The sequence below is a fragment of the Podarcis gaigeae genome, assembly GCF_964106915.1.
Source record: "Podarcis gaigeae genome assembly, chromosome: 2".
NCBI lineage: Eukaryota > Metazoa > Chordata > Lepidosauria > Squamata > Lacertidae > Podarcis > Podarcis gaigeae.
In genome coordinates this window covers 109,650,971-109,666,767 of record NC_139679.1, presented here as the reverse complement: position 1 = coordinate 109,666,767, position 15,797 = coordinate 109,650,971, and the positions used below count along the sequence as shown (strand labels likewise).

Sequence of the window (15,797 nt, the reverse complement as noted above, 5' to 3'; positions counted from 1 at the left end):
GAGACTCCACCACACTCCTTGGCAGCAAATTCCACTGTCGAACAGCTCTTACTGTCAGGAAGTTCTTCCTAATGTTTAGGTGGAATCTTCTTTCTTGTAGTTTGGATCCATTGCTCTGTGTCCACTTCTCTGGAGCACCAGAAAACAACCTTTCTCCCTCCTCTATGTGACATCCTTTTATATATTTGAACATGGCTATCATATCACCCCTTAACCTCCTCTTCTCCAGGCTAAACATGCCCAGCTCCCTTAGCCGTTCCTCATAAGGCATCGTTTCCAGGCCTTTGACCATTTTGGTTTCCCTCCTCTGGACACGTTCCAGTTTGTCAGTGTCCTTCTTGAACTGTGGTGCCCAGAACTGGACACAGTACTCCAGGTGAGGTCTGACCAGAGCAGAATACAGTGGCACTATTACTTCCCTTGATCTAGATGCTATACTCCTATTGATGCAGCCCAGAATTGCCGCATCACACTGTTGGCTCATGTCAAGTTTGTGGTCAACCAAGACTCCTAGATACTTTTCACATGTACTGCTCTCAAGCCAGGTGTCAGCCATCTTGTATTTGTGCCTCTCATTTTTTTTGCCCAAGTGCAATACTTTACATTTCTCCCTGTTAAAATTCATCTTGTTTGTTTTGGCTCAGTTCTCTAATCTGTCAAGGTCGTTTTGAAGTGTGATCCTGTCCTCTGGGGTGTTAGCCACCCCTCCCAGTTTGGTGTCATCTGCAAATTTGATCAGGATGCCCTTGAGTCCATCATCCAAGTCGTTGATAAAGATGTTGAATAAGACCGGGCCCAAGACAGAACCCTGTGACACCCCACTAGTCACTCTTCTCCAGAATGAAGAGGAACCATTGATGAGCACCCTTTGGGTTCAGTCAGTCAGCCAGTTACAAATCCACTGAGTGGTAGCATAGTCAAGACCGCATTTTACCAGCTTCTTTACAAGAATTTCATGGGGCACCTTGTCAAATGCCTTGCTGAAATCAAGGTAGGCTACATCCACTGTGTTCCCTTCATCTACCAGGCTTGTAAATCTGTCAAAAAACGAGATCAGGTTAGTCTGACATGACTTATTTTTCAGAAATCCATGCTGACTATTGGTGATCACAGCATTCCTTTCTAGGTGCTCACAGACTGTTTGCTTAATGATCTGCTCCAGAATCTTCCCTGGTATTGATGTCAGACTGACTGGGCGGTAATTATTTGGGTCCTCTCTTTTCTCCTTTTAGAAAATAGGGACAACATTTGCCCTCCTCCAGTCTGCCGGGACTTCGCCTGTTCTCCAGGAATTCTCAAAGATGACTGCCAGTGGTTCTGAGATCACATCTGCCAGTTCTTTTAATACTCTTGGATGCAGTTCATCTGGCCCTGGAGACATGAATACATCTAAACTAGCCAGGTATTCTTGTACTATCTCCTTAGTTATTCTGGGCTGTGTTTCCTCTGCTGAATCATTGGCTCCAAATTCTTCAGGTCGGGCTCTTTATCGGAGAAGACTGAGGCAAAGAAGGCATTGAGGAGTTCAGCCCTTTCTGTGTCCCCTTTTTGCATTTCACCATCTTCTCCTCTGAGTGACCCCACTGTTTCTTTGTTCTTCCTTTTGCTACGAACATACCCATAAAAGCCTTTTTTGTTGCTTTTAACCTCTCTAGCAAGCCTGAGTTCATTCTGTGCTTTAGCTTTTCTGACTTTGTGTCTACACGTGCTGGCTATTTGTTTGAATTCCTCTTTGGTGGTCCCCCCCCTTCCCATTTTTTTGTACACATCCTTTTTTAATCTTAACTCAGTTAATATAGCTTGCTACACTGAGATCTATGGCCAACACTGTAGAGCCATAAACTTCCATGAAGGGGGATGAAGGGGGATGGCAGGAATGGCAATTACAGTGTCCCAGGTCTTTGAGCAAGGTCAAAGATACATGCAAAATTAAAGGATCACTTATATATCACTCATGGAAGACTGACAGAAACACATGGCTGTGCATACCATTCATTACGCTGTACAAATGAAAGCTGCTAACACAACGATTCGGGAATATGGGCTGGCCAGTAGTCACCCATTCTGCTTCATCAGGACCCAGTATGGGCCACATGATCTCCTGCAATAATTTTGCAAAGTTTTTTTTGCAGATAAAGTCCCTCAGATTCAGGAAGAGTTAGACTCCACCGTAGGAGCAGGTGCCAGGGCAGGAGAGTGCTAGAGTCCTGTCTAGTCAATTTGCGTGGGATCGATTCCAATCTGTTACCCCCGAGGATGTGGACAGGCTGCTTGGACAAGTGAAACCAACCACCTGCCTCCTTGATCCTTGTCTATCCTGGCTAATAAAAGCTAGCCGGGAAGGGCTGAGCGATGGGCTTCGTGGGGTGGTGAATGCTTCTCTCTGTGAGTGAGCCTTCCCAGACCCGCTAAAAGAGGCGGCTATCAAACCGCTTTGATTGGGAAAGGAGTACGACAAGGCTGTATTTTGTCTCCCTGCTTATTTAACTTATATGCAGAATTCATCATGCGAAAGGCTGGGCTGGATGAATCCCTAGCCGGAATTAAGATTGCCGGAAGAAATATCAACAACCTCAGATATGCAGATGACACAACCTTGATGGCAGAAAGTGAGGAGGAATTAAAGAACCTTTTAATGAGGGTGAAAGAGAAGAGCGCAAAATATGGTCTGAAGCTCAACATAAAAAAAACAAAGATCATGGCCACTGGTCCCATCACCTCCTGGCAAATAGAAGGGGAAGAAATGGAGGCAGTGAGAGATTTTACTTTCTTGGGCTCCATGATCAGTGCAGATGGTGACAGCAGCCACGAAATTAAAAGACGCCTGCTTCTTGGGAGAAGGGCAATGACAGGCCTAGACAGCATCTTGAGAAGTAGAGACATCACCTTGCCAACAAAGGTTCGTATAGTTAAAGCTATGGTTTTCCCAGTAGTGATGTATGGAAGTGAGAGCTGGACCATAAAGAAGGCTGATCGCCGAAGAATTGATGCTTTTGAATTATGGTGCTGGAGGAGACTCTTGAGAGTCCCATGGATTCAAGAAGATCAAACCTCTCCATTCTGAAGGAAATCAGCCCTGAGTGCTCACTGGAAGGACAGATCTTGTAGCTGAGGCTCCAGTACTTTGGCCACCTCATGAGAAGAGAAGACTCCCTGGAAAAGACCCTGATGTTGGGAAAGATGGAGGGCACAAGGAGAAGGGGGCGACAGATGACGAGATGGTTGGATAGTGTTTTCGAGGTTACCAGCATGAGTTTGACCAAACTGTGGGAGGCAGTGGAAGACAGGAGTTCCTGGCGTTCTCTGGTCCATGGGGTCACGAAGAGTCGGACACGACTAAACGACTAAACAACAACAACATCAACATCAAACCGCTTCATAAAAAACCATCTTTAGATGCGGCCAATATGGCCAACAATCGCCCAGTCTCAAATCTTCCGTTCTTGGGCAAGGTGATTGAGTGAGTGGTTGCTGAACAACTCCAGGCTTGCCTTGAAGTAGCAGACCATTTGGATCCCTTCCAGTCGGGATTCAGGCCTCATCATGGGACTGAAACTGCCTTGGTTGCACTGGTCGATGATCTCCGGTGGGCTAGGGACAAAGGTGAGAGCTGTTTCCTAGTTCTGCTGGATCTCTCAGTGGCGTTTGATACATCGACCATAATATCCTGGACTGTCTAGATGGGCTGGGAGCTGAAGGCACTGTCATACAGTGGTTCCACTCCTTCCTCCTGGGCCGTTTTCAGAAAGTGGTGGTGGGGAATGAGTGTTCAGACCCCTAGGCTCTCACTTGTGGGGTGCCTCAGGGTTCTGTCCTCTCCCCCATGCTTTTCAACATCTACATGCAGCCGCTGGGAGAGATCATCAGGGGGTTTGGGCTGTGGGTTTGTCTATCAATATGTGGATGATACCCAGCTCTACCTCTCTTTCAAATCAGAACTAGTGAAGACGGTGAACATCCTGTGTGTCTGGAGGCGGTTGCAGGATGGATGGCGGCTAATGGATTGAGGTTGAATCCTGACAAGACAGAAGTACTGTTTTGGGTGGACCGGAGGCGGGCAGGTGTGGAGGACTCCCTGGTCCTGAATGGGGTAACTGTGTCCCTGAAGGACCAGGTGCGCAGCCTGGGAGTCATTTTGTACTCACAGCTGTCCATGGAGGCGCAGGTCAATTCTGTGTCCATGGCAGCTGTTTATCAGCTCCATCTGGTAGAAAAGCTGAGACCCTACCTGCCCGCAGACTGCCTCGCCAGAGTGGTGCATGCTCTGGTTATCTCTCGCTTGGACTACTGCAATGTGCTCTACATGGGGCTACCTTTTAATGTGACCCAGAAACTACAACTAAGCCAGAATGCAGCAGCTAGACTGGTGACTGGGAGCGGCCACTGAGACCACATAACACTGGTCTTGAAAGACCTGCATTGGCTCCCAGTACGTTTCCAAGCACATTTCAAAGTGTTGGTGCTGACCTTTAAAGCCCTAAACGGCCTCGGTCCAGTATATCTGAAGGAGCATCTCCACCCCCATTGTTCTGCCCGGACATTGAGGTCCAGTGCCAAGAGCCTTCTGGTGGTTCCCTCACTGCCAAGTTACAGGGAACCAGGCAGAGGGCCTTCTCGGTTGTGGCTCCCACCCTGTGGAACGCCCTCCCACCAGGTGTCAAAGAGAACAACAACTACCAGACTTTTAGAAGACATATGAAGGCAGCCCTGTTTAGGGAAGCTTTTAATGTTTGATGCATTACTGTATTTTAATATTTTGTTGGAAGCCGCCCAGAGTGGGGAAGCCCAGCCAGATGGTGAGGTATAAATAATAATAATAATAATAATAATAATAATAATAATAATAATAGATCTGCAGGCTGGTTGAGAGTTGCCTGCTCGGCACATTGTACTATTACAATTGAAACCTGGAGCTGGACAAAACCCTCGTGAGATAGCATCAGGCATCCCCTGAGGTCCGGGACATTTTGTACACCATTCAGCTGATCCCTCAGTCCATTTGGATTTGTCCTAACAATCAGCACTTTATGCCTGAAAGGGCCCAAGACAACCATCGCCTTCACTCTCCGCTGCCCATCCGAGTGGCCCAAGGATGTTGCCAGAGGCTCCTTGGACCTTTCAAGGAAACCAGGATGAGGCGAGGAGCCAAGACGGTTTCTCCCAGCCTTATATAATGGATATCTTGAATCTGGCTCCTCAAACTGAGCAGCGTGTTCCTGAACAGAGCTTGAGTAACTAATACCGATCTGCCCTGCCATCCCGTAGTCTCTCAGCTGTCAGCCTTCGAAAGCAAAAAGGCTTCATACAAGAAGGTTTTCCAATGGGGCAGAGCTTGTTTCTTGAGAACCGCGGCCAACGTTTGGTTCAGGTCTGGCTACTTACGTTCTGTGTTCTGCTTTGCTTCAGGACTGGAGGTAAGTATGGTCCCCACCCACCAGTCCCTGAATAGGTACACTGAAACAGAAGTCACCCGACCCTTATATATAGTGGGAGGGTGGGGAGGGGTTTTCCTCAGGAGGGTAGTAGGAGGTGGGTGATTGACTCAATGGGTTTGGTAAACCTGTTGACGACTGTTAACGACTGCAGTTAGTCCTGCAGGAAAAAGCAAGGGATAGTATGCAGATGATTAGCATATGTAATGAGACAGGAATCCAATATTTCTATTAAGACGAGGTCTATACATAGTTTTCAGTTTAGTGATAAGTTGTAATTCAGCAACTTCTAGGTTAAAGCCAGTTCTCAAGGTGGAATTCTGTACCTTTGAGCCAATTTCAGGGGAGAATTCAACCTCCCTTTTACCAGAGGGAGGAAAATGCTTTTCTCCTGGCTCCTGATCAAAGCATGAACACTGCAAGCTGCAGGACAGATCGTGTCATCTTTGGAAAAGAGGGTCTAGTTGTCTAGCTGGAAGTTGTTGCTAGTCTCAGGGCACAGGAGCTTGCCACTAATTTGCGTACAATTTCCATCCTTAATCTATACACAGAAATGCAAATTTAGTCTCACTTTCCAAGAAGGATAGCATTCTTCTATTGTTGTACTGGGATCGATTCTGAAAGCTATGTGTGCCAGCAGGATTTTGGTGGTTTAGGATATTGAATATTGGTTGGTTCCTACCCAAATGAAATGCTGTCTCTTACAGCAGATGCTGTGAACTGCAGAAAATGCAGGTCACTTAGTCCTGGCAAGCCATGCGAACCGAAGGGGAAGACATGTGAGGGACCATTCTGTATTATGGTAGAGACTTATGGTAAGTATTTCTTGTCTCTTCCTTCCTTTTTCTATGCTGGGACTAGGACGACCTGAGATTTAAGGGTTGGTTGTTGTTTTTTTAAAGGACATGTATCTTTCATAAGTTTTAACTTTATTTTATTTTAAGGTTGACATTTAGCAGCATAAATTCAAAATTCTGTTTAAGTGCACATTTTAAAATGATGTCTAAAATGTAATTTACTTTGATGTGGAGTATTTCTTGATACAGACTATGGACTAATTCAGTAAAATTCTCTTCATTCACTAGTTAATATCAACATAAGTACTTCTCTTTCTCTCGCCAGGTCAAAGCGGTGAAGTGACTAATTATGTCAGAGAATGTGGTGCTGACAGTTGGAAAGAATTCTGTGGAAAAGTGATGCCAGGGAAAGTGAAAAAGACAGTAGCATGCTGCCATACTGACTTATGTTTTGACTGATCTTACTATTCTATTCTTAAGTTGTTTACCCCTATCCAGAAACCTCATGGTAAAAGGGTGGGTAACAAATCTTTCTCCTTCTCTTTCTCCTTTGAGAGATATAATATTAGAAGATTTCATATCCTTTCCTTTCGATGGATTCAAGTCAAATGACAGACAAAAGCCCCACACAAATATTCTGATGCCACGTCCAAAAATCACATTCAGGGGATGTTCCACACCCAACAGCCTCATCGTCCTCCACAAAATGGTGGCTGACTGTGTGACCTGGGGAGTCTTCTGTATTTGCGGAGGGCTGCCATACATCTTAGACCAATGATTTACCAGCACCCTAAGTGCACTGGGAAGCCTCCATGAGCACAGGAAACCCCCAATTTGGCTATCCATACTTGTTAATCAAACACTCATCCAGTTCACAACTTCATTTCTCCTTCCTGCTCCCGAGAGGAGACCACTCATTTGTGCTCACTCCTTTATGCACTCCTTTATGCACTGTCTGATAGTTTGAAAAGTAACTTCCCCATGCAAAAGTGCATAATTGACTTGGGTATTGGGGTGGGGTGGGACGTTCCTTGGAGAGTTGATAGACATGTCTCTTTGTCACTCGCCAATCCCTGCTTGAACTTGGCAAATCACAGAAGATGTTATCAAATATACTAACCTGTGCTAGGGATGGTGACAAGGTTCATTGAAAACAAATACAAGTACAAACTTGGGTGGTGCTTCCATGCTCTGGAGAAGAAGCATCTACCCCAAACGGTTGCAATGTTTTGTTTCAGATTAGGGCACCAATTTTTGAAAAACCTCTTTTCACACCAATATTCTCCCTCGCTGCTCTCAATCTTGCACTCAAAACTCTGTGATCTCTAAACAACCATAGGAAAGCAACAAATCCCATCCCTAGGCTGTGATTTTACATTTTGCAGAACAGCAGGCAACCTAACTCTGGGAGCAGTCCTGATTGGCCAGCCCTTAATTGCCTTGTTAAAGCATCCCATCCCATACTCACGGCCTGGATGGTCAGGTCAGGAGCTGGAGCTTCTCCTGGGCCCCGTCCATCAGATTCTAAATTCCTCTCTTCCTGGAGCTCATGGAATCCTGCTGCTCCAAGGCTTCTTGGGCAGAGAGAGTTTGTTCTCTGTTGTCCTTCCTGAACATTGCAATGCAAGTGGAACGTAGCAAAGCTTTTAAGTAGTTTGGACTGGTGGGAGTTCTAGGTGGCCAATCAAGATAGAGTTCAATAATAATAGTTAAAATTACTGCTAGTTTTGCATGCAGAATAACGTAAGAATAAGACCTTGTGATATTGTTTTATTGGATGCTTCAATGTTTTCTTTCAATAAAATTTGTAAGTGAACTTGTGGTCTGTATTCTGTTTTGCTTCTGGTCTGTCATCTGGTTTCAAAATGGTGTCCAAATGTATGCAAACACAGGCAAAAACCTGCTTCTTGACAGCAGCAACTATCATGCAAACCATCACGCTTCCTTTCAATAAAGTTTAAAAATCCAGTTGCAGTCTGTATTCTATTTTGGTTCCTGTGTAATTATTGTAACTCGAACACAAAAGTAATCACTGTACCTTATCTTTTCCTTTCCTCAAGACTGAGGGAATTTTAATGAGAAAGTATAACTTTCTCATGCACAGGAAACTGAGAAACCTACTAAAGGGCAAGCAAGCAAAAGAAGGAAGCAGCTGGAGGGAATTACTAATGGTCTTAGTTGTCTCTATACCAATGCACAGAGTATGGAAAACAAACAAAGTCCTCAGTGATAGTTTTGAGGAGAAGTTGGTAAGATGTGGACTAGCTGATACTATGGTTAGGTGAATTTGTAGTTGGCTGATTGACTAAACACAAGAAACACTTACCAAGATTTGGATTTCCCTGGGCAAGATAAAGTGAATAACAATTTTTTAGAAGCAAGTATTTTATTATTCCTTAGGTTTATGGGACCACTGGGAACAGCAAAAATGTACTATTGTGGCACAAGGGGGATTCACATACACCCTTTAGTTCTGGAAAAATATGCCCCTAGGACATTCTGTATAGCCCATTTCGATTTTTCTGAAAAATCAGTACATTATGCACCTAACATCTTAAGGAATTACTACCCGCATCCCTGTTCCTCTTCAGGGCCACCCAAGCATATTCACAGAGGCTTCATGCGGTGGTGCTGTGGTCTAAACCATGGAGCCTCTTGGGTTTGCCAATAGGGTGAGCTCCTGTTGCTCTGTCCCAGCTCCTGCCAACCTAGCAATTTGAAAGCACGCCAGTGCAAGTAGATAAATAGTTTCCGCTGTAGCGGGAAGGTAAACAGCATTTCCATGCACTCCAGTTTCTGTCACGGTGTCCTGTTGTACCAGAAGCAGTTTAGTCATGCAGGCCACATGACCCGGAAAGCTGTCTGGGGCCAAACACCGGCTCCCTCGGCCTGAAAGAGAGATGAGCGCTGCACCCCATAGTTGCCTTTGACTGCACTTAACCTTCCAGGGGTCCTTTACCTTTTACCTTTTCACCGTTCAAGCTTACCTCCTAGCCTTAAATAGTAGTAAAGGTAAAGGTAAAGGATCCCTGACAGTTAAGTCCAGTCGCAGACAAATCTGGGGTTGCGGCGCACATCTTCCTTTACAGGCCGAGGGAGCCGGCGTTGTTCATAGTTTTTCTGGGTCATGTGGCCAGCACGACTAAGCCGCTTCTGGTGCAACAGAACACCAAAACCAGAGCAGCACACGGAAACGCCATTTATCTTCCTGCCGGAGTGGTACCTATTTATCTACTTGCACTGGCATGCCTTCAAACTGCTAGGTTGGCAGAAGCTGCGACAGAGCAACAGGAGCTCACCCTGTCATGGGGATTTGAACTGCTGGCCTTCTGATCAGCAAGTCGAAGAGGCTCAGCGCCACCTGTGTCCCTTAAAAGGGAGAATTTTTATGCAGCACTTTGCACTCCCATGTAGCTGCCCATCCAGTTAAAGACCAGGGCTGTTTCTGCTGTACATGCACACTGCAACAAAGCCACAATGAGGTCTTGTTAATTGAAAGAAACAGGTGTTCCTTCCACATTAGATATTATCAGATGGCTACAGAGGTCCGGGACATTCTGTACAACATTTGGCTATTCCCTCAGTCCATTCCCTCAGTCCCACCAACCCCATCAGGATCAGGTGCCCTGAGATGCTAATAAGGTTCCTATTGGCTTTATATAATGGCTATGTTGAACCTGGTTCCTCAAGCCAAGCAACTTGTTGTTTTCAGAAGCTGACCTGTTGCCACTAGTTATTACCAGGTTTTCCTATCCAGAGCAAGATTGGGTTTTCAAACAAGGGGCATCCTGGCTATAGCAGTCAAAAGTCAGAGTACAGATTTCAGCTTCTGCCCATAGATCTTTCAACTGCCACACTTGACCTACTCCCCTGCAAGTGAAGAGTTGCCATTCATTCCAGTCAGAGGAAAGGCACTTGGGAACAGTGCACTTGGGAACAGTGGTAGCAAAACTTGCCCTTCAGCTGATGGTGGTAGATTACCACACAAATCAACTGATAACTTGTTAAACTGGCATCTATAACCAATGCTGTGGAGCCACAAAAATCCATCAGGAGGAAAATGTATGACATGGGCTCACCTGCTTTGATTTCCGGGTCCTATGTCTTTGAACATGGTCTAAGACAGATGCAATATTAAAGGACCATGGGAAGTGAAGGACACAAGGCAGGAGTTGGTAATGCAGGTGAGCTGTGCATAAGCAAACTGCCAGCTAGCTCTGCCGAAGCTCTCTTTATTAGCACAATATGCAAACCCAGTTAGATAGATTTTGGACGGTGATCTTTACACGTCTTCCAATCCTGAGATCGAGGGGTGGTACAAAGTTATTTTGGCACCTGTTTCCACTGGGTCATTTCCCCTTGAACCATGTATGACGAAGGAGACAAAGGTCAGAGACAGGGCACAGCAGACCACTAAGAGAGCAAAGGTTAGATAGAGGGCATGATGTTCAGACACCTGTGGCTTTGTCTGCCGGTGGAAGTGTGCTCCACACCCGGTGATCATTCCTTCACCATGTATCACTCACGGAAGGTGGACAGAGAAACATACTTGTGCACACCCTTCATACTGCTGTGAGCAGCAACAGAATAAAAAAGTGAGCTCCTTCTAACAGAACTTTTTAGCAATATGGATGATCCAGCCAGAATGCAGCTATTTGAGAATTGGCTGCTCAGAACGTCTTCGTGTCACAATTGAAACCCAGAGCTGAACAGGGACCCCAATGAAAGGAGCAAGCAATTCTTTCACAAAAGATGAGATCTGGGACGTTCTGTGCAGCATTCAGCTGATCCCTCAGCCCATTTGGATTTGTCCTAACAACCAGCACTTTGTGCCTGAAATGGCCCAAGGCAACCACTGTCTTCATCCTTGCTATTCTTCACTGTCAACCCAGGATATTGCCAGAGGCTCCTTGGACCTTTCAAGGCCACCAGGATGAGGCAAGAAGGTTCCTTTTGGCCTTATATAATGGATGTCTTGAACTAGGCACCTCAAACTGCGCAGTGTGTTCTTGTCTGCCTGATAGCCTGCGATTTCTCAGCTGCTAGCCTTTGAAAGCTTTCTCTCCATACAAAAGGCATTCCAATGGAGCAGAGCCTGTTTCTTGGTAATCGAAGGCCACGTCTGCTTCAGGTCTGGCTACTTGCATTCTGTGTTCTGCTTTTGCTCAGGACTGGTGGTAAGTATTGCCCCCATTCCCCATCTCAAAATAGGTAAAACAAGAATAAGACACTGCTTTACATAGGTAAAACTATAGGTGGGGATGTACTTTGGGGCAAGAGTGGAATACATGCCTCCTAAAGTGGGGACGTGATAGTTCAGTGTTGGAGCACATGCCTTCCATTGAGAAAGCCCCTAGTTAATCTCCTACCTATCATCGCCAGGTGAACATTTCAGTGAGAAGAGAGTGGAGCATCCTGATAATGGGGCAAAATAGACAAGGCAGCTCCCTGTGTTTGTAGAATCAAATTACCCATCTCTTCTATGTGTATAGCTGGGTAGATTCAGGGCTCATGCACACTGCTGCTCATCCTGTGCTTTGGAGGAAAGAGCCAGGCGGTTTTCCATTAGCCTCACCACTTTCCTGAGGAAAACCCACTGTTTGTGGCTGAATCCAAGCACATCAAACTGCAGAAAACCCTACTGACGATTGTTTCAATTCAGCAGAACCAGTTCTTAAGGTGAAATCCTGTACCTTGGAGCCCATTTCAGGGGAGAGTTCAATTTCCCTTCTACCTATGAAAGGAAGCTGCTTTTCTCCTGCCTCCTGATGAAAACATGAACACTGCAAGTTGCAGGACAGATTGTGCTATCTTTGGAAAAGAGGGTCTAGTTGTCTAGGTGGAAGGTGCACAGGAGCTTGCCACAAACAATTTCCATCTCTTAATCTATACACAGAGATGCAAGTTTAGTTGGACATTGAATATTGATTGGTCCCTTCACAAACGAAATGCTGCCTGTTACAACAGACGCTGTGAAATGCAGACTGTGCTCTTCAAAGGGGCCTGGCAAGCCATGCGAACCGAAGGAGAAGACATGCACGGGACCATTCTGCCTGAAGATAGAAACATTTTCAGGTAAGTCTTTCCAGTCAACCATCTTCCTTTTTCTATGCTGGGGCTAGAATAACCTGAGATATAAGTTTAAAACTAAAAATAAAAAAATTGGACATGTATCTTTCATAAATGTTCATTTTATTTTAATGTTGACATTTTAGTAGTTTTAGCAAAATAAATTCAAAATTCTATTTAAGTGCATATTTTTAAATGAAGTTTAAAATGTGGGGAAAGCTTTTCTCTCTCTAGATATGGACTATGGACTAATTCAGTAAAATTCTCTTCATTCACTAGTTGGTATCAACCTAAGTACTTATCTATCTCTCTCCAGGACAAAATGGCAAATTGACTAACTACGTCAAAGAATGTGGTGAAGACAGTTCGAAAAAACTCTGTGGGACAGAGGTGACATCGGGAGATAAAAAGAAAGTATCATGCTGTAATAGCGACTTATGTTTTAACTGATCTTACTATTCTATTCTAAAGTTGTTTTCGCCTATCCATGTAAAAGGGTGGGTAACCAATCTTTCTCCTTTGATAGACATAATATTAGAACGTTTCATATCATTTCCTTTCAATGGAGGCCAGGTCTTCCTCCTGCCATTGCAATTCAAATGACAGACAAAAGCCCCACACAAATATTCTGATGCCACGTCCAAAAATCACATTCAGGGGATGTTCCACACCCAACAGCCTCATCGTCCTCCACAAAATGGTGGCTGACTGTGTGACCTGGGGAGTCTTCTGTATTTGTGGAGGGCTGCCATATATCTTAGACCGATGATTTTCCAGCTCCCTAAGTGCATTGGGAAGCCTCCATGAGCACAGGAAACCCCCCAATTTGGCTATCCATACTTGTTAATCAAACATGCATTCAGTTCACAACTTCATTTCTCCTTCCTGTTCTCGAGAGGGGGACCACTCATTTGTTCTCACTCATTTATGCACTCCTTCACTGTCTGATATTTTGAAAAGTAAGTTCCACTTGCAAAAGTGCATAATTGACTGGAATGGGTCGTTTCTTGGAGAGTTGATGGACATGTACCAAGCAGTGATTTGCACTGTCTGTAGGATTTGTGGGTCTCTTTATCACTCCCCATCCCTGCTTGAACTTGGCAAATCACAGAAGATGTTATCAAATACAATAACCTGTGCTAGGGATGGTGACAATTCCTCTCTTCCTGGAGCTCATGGAACCCTGTTCTTCCCAACCTCTCCTTGGTTGGAGAACTCAAATGTTCTCTGTTCTCTTTCCTGAACATTGCCATGTGACTGGAACGTAGCAAAGTTTTAAGTAGTTTGGACTGGTGGGAGTTCTAGGTGGCCAACCACGATAGAGTTCAATAATAATAGTTAAAATCACTGCTAGTTTTGCATGCAGTAATAATGCGTGCAGTAATGAGGCGAAAATAATAGCTTGTATTATTTGTTGTACCTTACGCATCAATGATTTCTTTCAATAAAATTTAAAAATGAAGTTGCGGTCTGTATTCTATTTTGGCTCCTGTGTAATTACTGTATCTTGATCACAAAAGAAATCACTGTACCTCATATTTTCCTTTCCTCAAAATTGAGGAAATCTTAATTATATGGGTCATATCCCATGCTTTGCAAAAGACTTCTGTGCTCAGCTGCATTTCCTTTACCTCTCTGGGCCCCTCCAGCTTCCGGAAGACACAGGCAAGAATATGACAGGGCAAAACAAACAATGCAGATCCTCCATTCTGCATAACACTCTTGCATCGTATATGCAGTCTTCAAATAGAATCCCAAACATAAATCACATGAGCCCAGTCAGCATCTGGAAACATTAACATAACCATAGCATGTTAGTATGTTTCTCCAAGTTTTTGCACTCAGATTCCAAAATAAAAGGGCTTCAGTCAACTGACTAACCAGCCAACCTTCCACCTCTCCTCAGTTAAAAGTATCAGCTCCTATTGGATGCTATCTGGCTCCAAGAAATATGGAGGGGGCCAGAAAACCTTTTCATGGGATTTCATAGGATGTCTTGCAAGTCTGCTATCTCTCAGCTGGCTCCCTTTAATACCATTTTCTCAGTACACAAAGGACTAAATATGACATAATAGGCATCACTGAAACCTGGTGGGATAAGTCCCACGACTGGAATGTAATAATGGAGGGATACAATCTATTTCAGAGAAACAGACCAGACAAGAAAGGAGGAGGAGTGGCATTATATGTCAGGGATGTGTATACCTGTGAAGAGATCCAAGATTTAGAACTTCAAAGCCAAAGTGAGAGCATTTGGGTCGAAATTAAGGAAGAGAAGAATAACAGGGACCTCATTGTGGGAGTTTACTATAGATCCCCAAGCCAAATGGAGGACATAGATGATGCCTTCCTGGAACAGATGGCCAAGCATGCAAAAGGAAAGGAGATAGTAGTAAGGGGGGACTTCAATTACCCGGATATTTGCTGGATGTCAAACTCAGCCAAGAGCATAAGGTCAAACAGATTCCTCACTGGCCTTGCAGACAACTTCGTTGTCCAGAAAGTGGGAGAAGCAACAAGAGTAACAGCCATTTTAGATCTGGTCCTAACCAATGTTGATGACCTGGTTAGTGGGGTAGAAGTGGAAGGATCATTAGGCGCAAGTGATCATGCTCTTCTGAAGTTTACTATACAGCGGAAAGGAGCAGCCAAGCATACTAGGACTCAATTTCTTGACTTTAAGAAAGCCGACTTCATAAAACTTAGGGAAGTGCTGGGTGAGATCCCATGGACAGTAATACTAAAAGAAAAGGGAGTTCAAGATGGCTGGGAGTTTGTTAAGAGGGAGATAGTAAAAGCACAACTTCAGGCAATACCAATGAGACGGAAACATGGAAGGTGCCTAAAGAAGCCAGGGTGGCTATCTAAAGAAATTTTAACTGAGTTAAGATTAAAAAAGGATGTGTACAAAAAATGGAAAAGGGGGGAAACCACCAAAGAGGAATTCAAACAAATAGCCAGCACGTGTAGACACAAAGTCAGAAAAGCTAAACACAGAATGAACTCAGGCTTGCTAGAGAGGTTAAAAGCAACAAAAAAGGCTTTTATGGGTATGTTCGTAGCAAAAGGAAGAACAAAGAAACAGTGGGGTCACTCAGAGGAGAAGATGGTGAAATGCAAACAGGGGACACAGAAAGGGCTGAACTCCTCAATGCCTTCTTTGCCTCAGTCTTCTCCGATAAAGAAAATGATGCTCGACCTGAAGAATTTGGAGCAAATGATTCAGCAGAGGAAACACAGCCCAGAATAACTAAGGAGATAGTACAAGAATACTTGGCTAGTTTAGATGTATTCAAGTCTCCAGGGCCAGATGAACTGCATCCAAGAGTATTAAAAGAACTGGCAGATGTGATCTCAGAACCACTGGCAGTCATCTTTGAGATTTCCTGGAGAACAGGCAAAGTCCCGGCAGACTGGAGGAGGGCAAATGTTGTCCCTATTTTCAAAAAGGGGAGAAGAGAGGACCCAAATAATTACGGCCCGGTCAGTCTGACATCAA

The 15,797-nt window shown here is 44.6% G+C and overlaps 3 long non-coding RNA genes across 3 annotated transcripts in view; all 3 read left to right on the top strand.

The window, feature by feature from the left end:
- Positions 1-15,797, top strand: part of LOC310838317 — a 59,397-nt gene that overhangs the window by 34,425 nt on the left and 9,175 nt on the right. The gene's annotated exons all lie outside the window — the stretch shown is intronic.
- On the top strand, positions 5,183-8,045 carry LOC310838099. The gene is made up of 3 exons (XR_014560664.1): positions 5,183-5,414; positions 6,140-6,247; positions 6,555-8,045. It is a non-coding gene; the product is annotated as an uncharacterized lncRNA (long non-coding RNA).
- Positions 11,192-13,289, top strand: LOC310838272. Its single transcript, XR_014560877.1, has 3 exons — positions 11,192-11,406; positions 12,197-12,304; positions 12,615-13,289. It is a non-coding gene; the product is annotated as an uncharacterized lncRNA (long non-coding RNA).